The following is an 8,474-nucleotide window of genomic DNA, read 5'->3' as shown; positions in this document are numbered from 1 at the left end:
AGCACCGGTTGCACTAGTGACCTAGCACCGGTCTATCGGGTAGGCTTCGGATACACCAGTGCCTATGACCGGTGCATTGGGCCATGCAATGCCTAGGCCACGTGGAGAGAAGCAAGCCTCACCGGATGCTCTGGTGATGTCAAGTAGAAGCATTGACCAGAGAGCATGTCAAGTGGCCAGCACGCGAGTTTTCAGGACCGAACACACCGGTGCCCCACCGGAGTAAAGCACCGGTGCAATTACACGGAGGCTAAGGAGAAAAGGTTCAGGACCGGATGAACCGGTGTATCATTGGTGCATTAGACCAGTCTAACCGGTGGCATTGTCAGAGGGCCAACGGCTAGCTCAGAGCTGTGAGTGACCGGTTACACCGGTGCCCTATCACCGGTGCAACCGGTGCCCTCGCAGAAAAGTGGATAACGGCTAGTAACGGCTCTATGGACTTGGTGGCCTATATATATGGACTCCCCCAGTCATTTGAAGTTTGCTGGAGTTCAGGAACATCACACTCACACCCAAGAACATCTCCAAGCCATCCAAGAGTTTAGTGATCATATCTTTAGTCCTTAGCACACATTTGAGAGTGTTAGTTCTAGGTTAGCTCTTTAGAGAGTGAGAGAGCAGGGCTTTGAGCCTTTGTGCTGTGGTTCTTTAGTGAACCAAGAAGATATCTTGGTGCGCCAGCCCCTTGGAGCTTTGAGTCTTGCCGGCAACGTTAACGGCCCTCCAACTTGGTGTGGAGCGGTGTGGACGATCTTGTGCGGGGGATGTGGAGACCCCCATCCCTTGTGGAGAAGCTCCTTAGTGGAAATTGGGATCAAGGTCACCGTGGTGTTGTCCACGGAAGAGACTTGATTGCCGAGAAGCAATACTCTTAGTGAGTGCTTCAACAACGTGGATGTAGGTGTGCCTTTGTGGCTAACCGAACCACGGGATAAACACCCGCATCGAGAGTTTGCTTCCTCCTATCTCGCTCTTTATGTTTCCACATTTTATATTAGCAATTCTTGTGTGCCTTTACTTTCGTAGAGTAGTTTCTTGATAGGAAAGGCTATAAGTTGCTAAACTCTTTTGGGATAGGGGTTTCACACTAGAAGAACCGTAGTTGCACATATAGATAGCATGTTTTAGTTTAATATTGTGCAATTAGTTGGAGCCATAGGTTAAGGTTTTAAGCTGCCTAATTCACCCCCTCCCCCTCTTAGGCTAGAGCACGATCCGATCACTTTCAAGTGTATAACCTCTGCAGAGTAAAAACTGATATATCAGTCATGTTCACGGTCAAGAGCGGCTCAGACTCTCACATGTCTACTTAATTGAAATCATGGTCTAATTCAGTTACTCAATTGTTTTAAGGTTTATTTACTACTTCAGTTATCAATTTCTTTTCATGAATGTGGGATTGGATACACTTATGTAGTAATGTTATTTATTCAACTGTTATTAAAATGCTTTACCGCTTTATTCAGCCAACCTTTATCCTTGATCTAGCCTTGCATGTCATTTATTCCTTAATATACTTGCTGAGTATGACATGTACTCACCCTTGCTAAAACCTGCTCACACGGGAAAGTTGCTATGAAGTCTGCTAAATATGTTGCGAGTTCTAGGCGCACGCAACCCCCGATCGATTGCCTGTGAAGTGTGGAGCCGTCGTTTCCAGTTGAAGATGTGTATCTCTGATAGACCTTTTAATCATTGTAAGTCTCTTTTACGTGACAATATTGCACATTATATCATAATGACATCACTATATGTATGGAACTTGATCATGGTATACATATAGTTATGTATTTGGTTTTCTTTAAAAAATCGAGTGTGACAGAGTGGTATCGGAGCCGACCCTTGCGGTTGCGCATACGGGTCAGTGTGCGGGCATATGGTGCATGGCGCGTGTGGGCCCGGATGGGACACACGGCATGACATATGGTGCCAGCACTGTAGGTACGGGCGTGCGCCAAGAGGGGGTGGTCCTAGACACCCGTGTGGGTGAGTTGGACCGACGAGGACGTCGGGTTCTTTGAGGGGGGTGTGTGACACCGGACCCATTTGTTTCGTCCCAGTAGTGGGCCATGAGCATGGTGTGCACGAGTTTAGTATCACATTGCTAGTTGATCAAGGGTGATGTCAACTTATAAGCCTTTGTCCCCCCGCTATAGCACCTTCGATTAACCCTTTCATGCGAAGCGGGGACGAAAGCATAAGTGAGGTGCTATGTGTACGCTGTTGGGGGTGGGGTGTTACAGCTACCACCCTCATCAAAATTATCATAATCAGCAAACAATATATCAATCTCAATGTCTTCTATGATTTCATCCAATGGATTCTCCGTCGGAGGGGGTGCTTTCTCGCCATGATACGTCCAAATCATGTAATTCTCAACAAAACCACCCACTGAAACATACGATCCGATTGTAGTTGTGTAACTAAATACTCTTATATTCTTGCAGGTTTTGCATGGGCAAGGTATCCCCTGTGTCTTCTCAGTTTTAGCTTGGTTTCCCACAACTTTATTGAATTTATTAAGTTCTCCAAGAAAATAGGAATCCGTCCTTTGTGATTTGTACATCCATATTCTATCCATCTCTAAATAACAAAAAATGGTTTAAATAGATTAAAACAATCGCTTCAATAATTTTGCAAAGAAATGATATGTAAATATATATTTTTCATATATGCCTAGATATTGGAAAACGTCAATTTAACACGTACTAACCAAAAAATCAAAATCTAACCTATTATTGTACCACTAAATATTGATAAAAACTATCAAACATGTGTAAATACAGAAAAAATCTTCTATCTCCTCCATGGATCTAGGAAATTGTTCACTTAGAAATGTGGCTAAAATATAAAGATTTGAGTCCAAATGATTACTGTTGACAGCCAAAATTGGCACTAACCGGTCTAACCGAGCGGTCTGACCGGTCGAAGCACTGTGTCCTGTCCGACCGGTCTGACCAGTCTAGGAGGAGTCCGAGTCAAATAAGGATTTTTGTAGATCTAGATCTGTAATAGGGATTCCTTGCGAGATAAGTCCACCCCACCCTATAAATATAAAAGAGTCACGGTTGATTGAGGGTATCCAATCGAACAAAATCAATACAAACTCTACTTTTTACCTTTTCTCCAAACCCTAGCTTTTCTAACCTCCGTCTGCTGTTCTTCCTTCGTCTCCACGACGTCTAAAGGCGTTCTAGGTGGTCTGCCGATCCTAGAACAACCCTACGTGTGCCTACCCTGACGGGGTCCCTCCTGGGTTAGCGTTCGTAGGCCGTCGCTGATTCTCACCAGCGACCGGTCTGACCGCTCCACACAGGAAGAGCTGCATCGAGCTCTTTCTCGCGCCGCACGATCTAGTTCGTTCGTATGTTGATCCGTAAAAGGCGTCAACATACTTTTTGGCAACTCTTCTGGGGAAGAAAGATCTTGGTTAGCAAAACCGATCTAATCTACCCCGAAAAAGATGGGCTCTACTACCAAAATCGACCTGGACAACATCATCCCTTCGACGTACGAGCATCTTCCAGAGGAAGTTCGTCTGCTGCTGGAGGAGTGCAAGAAGAAGCGCGATGAAGAAGATCTACTAGCGGTGCTTGCCAGTATCAAGGTCGATCGACGCGGCAAAGTCACCAAGATCAAGGAGATCGACTTCGCTTCTACCTCCACAGATGCATCTACTGAGGTAACACCTGCTGCAACTGCTCCACCTTCTGGTGTTACTATGGAACAAATTCAGAAATTGTTAGCTGAGCGTGATGTTTATTGGGTTAATTGGCTTAGCTCTAAGGAAAGAGAATCGGCGGGTAAGAAACCAGAAACAGACGATGAACATTCATCTGTTTCTACTTCTGAATTTTATGTTCCTCAACCAGCGGCAGCATCTTCTACGAGCCTACCTCAATATGGGATGCCAATGAATTGTTTCAGTGGTCAAATTGTGACACCTACGTACACTGATCCCATTATGAGTATTTCGGTTCGGCCAACATTAGCCGAACAAACGAGCTTGTTCAGTATACACCACCAAAACCCCCCAGGAACTCAATGCCACATATCAGTCCTATCTCCGATGAGATGTTCGACCGATATGTACAGCGCTGGCAAAACCGGCAGAGACCGGTCAGACCGATATACCAGTCCGGTCAAACCGATTCCCCCCCACCAGTCCGACCGGTTGTACCGACCGGTCCGACCGGTTGTACCGACCGGTCCGACCGGTCCATCCGGTCAGTTTGTTTCAAACCACGTGAAGAATCTACATCCACGCAGCCAAATTCTTCGAGTAATTTTGGCAAAATGCTTGCCGATTATAAGAATGATTTGGCTAATTTGCTTAGAGAAAGTTTTGGAGTGGATGTTAGAAGCAAAACCCGCACATACCAAAAGCCGTATCCTACTTCGTTTGATTCGGTTGCATACCCTTTTGGTTTTAGGTTGCCTGAGTTTGTTAAATTCAGTGGTGAAGATACTAGGAGTACTTTTGAGCATATTAGTCAGTATCTTGCCCAATTAGGAGAAGCTGGTTCAATAAACGAGTTGAAAGTGTGTTTATTTTCTTTATCTTTAACTGGAACCACTTTCTCATGGTTTTCATCTTTGGCACCTAATTCTATTGGCTCATGGGAACAATTAGAGCAGAAGTTCCATGAGCACTTTTTCTGTGGGCATGATGAGCTTAAATTGTCTCACTTGACATCGGTTAGACAACCGCGTGATGAATCTGTCAATGATTACATTAGACGATTCCGCAATACAAAAAAATCGATGCTTTAGTGTGAATATTGCAGAAAAAGACTTAGCTGATTTGGCTTTTAATGGCTTACGCTCTCATATTAAAGAAATATTAGAGGGCTATGATTTCTTTATTGTCACTCAGGTGCATCAAAGGGCTTTGGCTATAGAAAGCCGAAGCAAAGAGTCTCAAGAGTCTCATAGACATCATCGTTCTAGTGTGCATGCTTTAGATTGCAATTCAGATTGTTCAGACAATGAGTCTAAAGATGTATATACTGCTGAGTTTGTTTGGTCATCTCAGGCCAAACCATTTACTTGTTCGGCTCTTAAGCCGATTCACAAAAATCGGCAAGATGAAAAATTTACTTTTGATGTATCCAAGTGCGAGAGGATATTTGATGAGTTATATAGGATTGGATATGTCAAGATGTCACATACTCTACCGCCGCTTGAAGAGTTGAAGCGGCGAGCATATTGCAAATTTTATAATACTTTCTCACATGCCACCAATGATTATAATGTATTGCGTAGGCAAATTCAATCGGCCATTAATGAAGGACGATTGGTTATTCCAACTATGCAGATTGATCAAAATCCTTTCCCGATGCATATGTTGGAATTGAATAATTCTAAAGTGCTAGTTCGGCCGAGTCAACCCGAATCAACAAAGGGGAAGAATGTAGTTATTGGTGATGAAAGACCTGAAAAAAAGCTGACACAGAAGACCCCTCAAGGCGCAAAACCACTCGGGGGGGCAAGACAAGAAGAAGAAGGCCGACAACAAGTCGACTGATCTGACCGGCCACAGCGGCGGTCTGACCAGTTCGACCGGTCTGACCGGTCATGGGACTGGTCTGACCGGTGTGCCCAGTAAATCTGGGAACTCCTCCAAAATCAAGACAAGGCTGAGTTTTAAGGAACTCTTGGCTAAATATGAGAAGGAAGAGAGTGCTCAGAGACAGAAGAGGCGACCAAGCGAAGCAAAGGGTACAGAATCATCATCGAAACATCAAGAGCAATCGAGTCAAGATAATTATACTTCATCTAGTGGACCGATTGCTCCATGGTATTGCTGGTACCCTTACTTTTATACACCTATGGATTATAGTAGGATGCATATGCAGTCATATTATATTTAATATCCTCCTATGTATCCAAATCATGCATTGCCACGAAGACCGATTGTTGCTAGCAATAATCTGGACCAACAAGATGTTGATTGCAGCAAGGCGGATGAGAAGGATGCAAGGCAAGATTCAAAATATTTACAGCCGAGGTGGTGCCCTTCAGGCTTGACGCACACTCAGAAGCGAAGACTGCAACGTATGCGCAAGAAGGAGGTAATGGAGCAACAAGTGGAGGTCGTGCCAAAGACGTCAGCAACAATGAAGATGGTGTGGCAGCCCAAACAAGTTGTTTCAACATCAACTTGATTCGAGCAAGTTATGGCCGATAATTACTTATCGCCCTTAGCACAAATAATGGCCAATGTAATGATAATCATCGCCCTTAGACAATTTTGGCTTAGAAGAATATTTTTCGGCAAGCAAACTTTACCAAAAAAAATAGGGGAGCATATGTTGACAGCCAAAATTGGCACCAACCGGTCTGACCAGTCTGAATGAGTGGTCTGACCGGTCGAAGCACTGTGGCCTGTCCGGCAGGAACCGACCGGTCTGACCAGTAGGTCCGACCTGTCTGATCGGTCTAGGAGGAGTCCGAGTCAAATAAGGATTTTTGTAGATCTAGATCTGTAATAGGGATTCCTTGCAAGATAGGTCCACCCCACCCTATAAATATAAAGGGTCACGGCCGATTGAGGGTATCCAATCGAACAAAATCAATACAAACTCTACTTTTCACCTTTTCTCCAAACCCTAGCTTTCTCAACCTCCGTCTGCTGTTCTTCCTTCTTCTCCGCGACGTCTGAAGGAATTCTAGGTGGCCTGTCGATCCTAGAACAACCCTACGTGCGCCTACCCTGACGGGGTCCCTCCCGGGTTAGCGTTCGCAAGCCGTCGCCGATTCTCATCGGCGGCCGGTCTGACCGGTCCCATAGATCGGTCTGACCGCTCCACGCAGGAAGAGCTGCATCAAGCTCTTTCTCGCACCGCACGATCTAGTGCATTCGTATGTTGATCCGTAAAAGGCGTCAACAATTACATAATTTTATTCTCCCACTAATATAACCTAACTCCATCCAAAAGTTTATGGCAAATGGAGCCCTAAACGTCAAATCCACACTATGGAGATCTTAGATCTACTTAGATGCAAGAGACCTCCATTTGAGCCTTAAAACTTGACAAAAAGCTTAAAAAGACATGGGATTTTTTTTCAAATTTTTTACCTCCATTCAGCTGCCTCTATAAAAAAAATAGCGCGTCCCTGCAAATCATTTTTGTAGTAGTGCTTAGAAAGGCTAGTTCAAGCTATTTTATCTTGATTATTTCTTTAGAAGTAAAAATTTCGGATTCTAGAACGTGTAGTTTTACTAAACACTTTGTTATACAATTAACTAATTCAAACTAAGAGCATGAAATCTGATTGCCATCTGAAAATTCGACAATCACTTATTGAGCATTTTTGTTGTCCAGATTGCTGGAAATTTATTGAATTTCAATTAAACTAGGAGTAACAGAGTTCTGTTATAAACTCCTCTGGTGGATTGGTTGCTGTGCAAAAAACTATTTCTGCATTATTGATGGAACAACAAGAGAAGTAGAGGAAGGGGTAGTAAAGATTGATTTAATTGTGTTCTCTATGCCCATCTTTTTTTTGGCTGCATGCACTTGAGTGTAGACGGAATTATTGACTGTCTATATACATACCGTTGAGCTAACCAACAAATGCCAGTGGAGTTGAGTAAATACCAGCTATCAGTTCATGCCAACCACTAGGTAACTTTGTCTTTATAATCACGAGTTCTCCACTGAGTGAGGCATATAGCTGCGCGTTTGAGGGAGAAATAAGAGAGGGGGAGAAGGGCACACCATGTCCACAACCCAAGGTATCAGGGCCGGTGATGAATCTGCGGCCAACGGGACAGTCTCTAATGCTGCAGCCACCGGGAGTGGTGCTGAGTCTGGAGGATCCAACCACCAGGGATCCAAGAAGAGGAGGAAGATGCGGCTGCTTTGGAAGAGGGTAGGAGTTGCGGTCCGGCGGTTTGCATCTTTCCGTCGTCGCAAGGTAAACTGGTCTGAGTCTGAGCCATCTGACGAAGAAGAAGTGGACTCTAAGAAGTGCACTAAAAAACGTTATTAGAATCAAAGATTGAAATGATGCTCTTGTTGGCATGATTGCAGGAAATCGATCAATAAATTGTTTGTCATAGTTTCTTATCAGGGTTCTGTACTTTGAATGTAATCTTATGTTTCTTTCAATTCATTCCGTAGACCAATAAGGATACTCCTATGTCATCTTCAACTATATGTGGTATGGTATCTTCTGTAAGGGCATTGTAAAACTATCTTTCAATTCCTTTTGGTTGCATGTCAATATGTCATGGTCTTTTTTTTTGCATGGTTGTTGTAAAGAATGGCTGTGGAACTGTTGGTTGTTGTAAAGAACGGTTGTGGTACTGTTCATACCTTTTGTGAAGTTTTTGCATTATTAGAAATGCACAAGAACACATTAAAGATGTAACCCACGAGAAAAAAAAACATAGTACTGGAAGACAACAATAATGAACGCACAAGCCAGACAGAAAACTAATATATATTTCAACGAAGTGTATG

This window comes from Panicum virgatum, chromosome 5N (genome assembly GCF_016808335.1).
Source record: "Panicum virgatum strain AP13 chromosome 5N, P.virgatum_v5, whole genome shotgun sequence".
Lineage (NCBI taxonomy): Eukaryota > Viridiplantae > Streptophyta > Magnoliopsida > Poales > Poaceae > Panicum > Panicum virgatum.
This window is presented reverse-complemented; position numbering follows the sequence as displayed.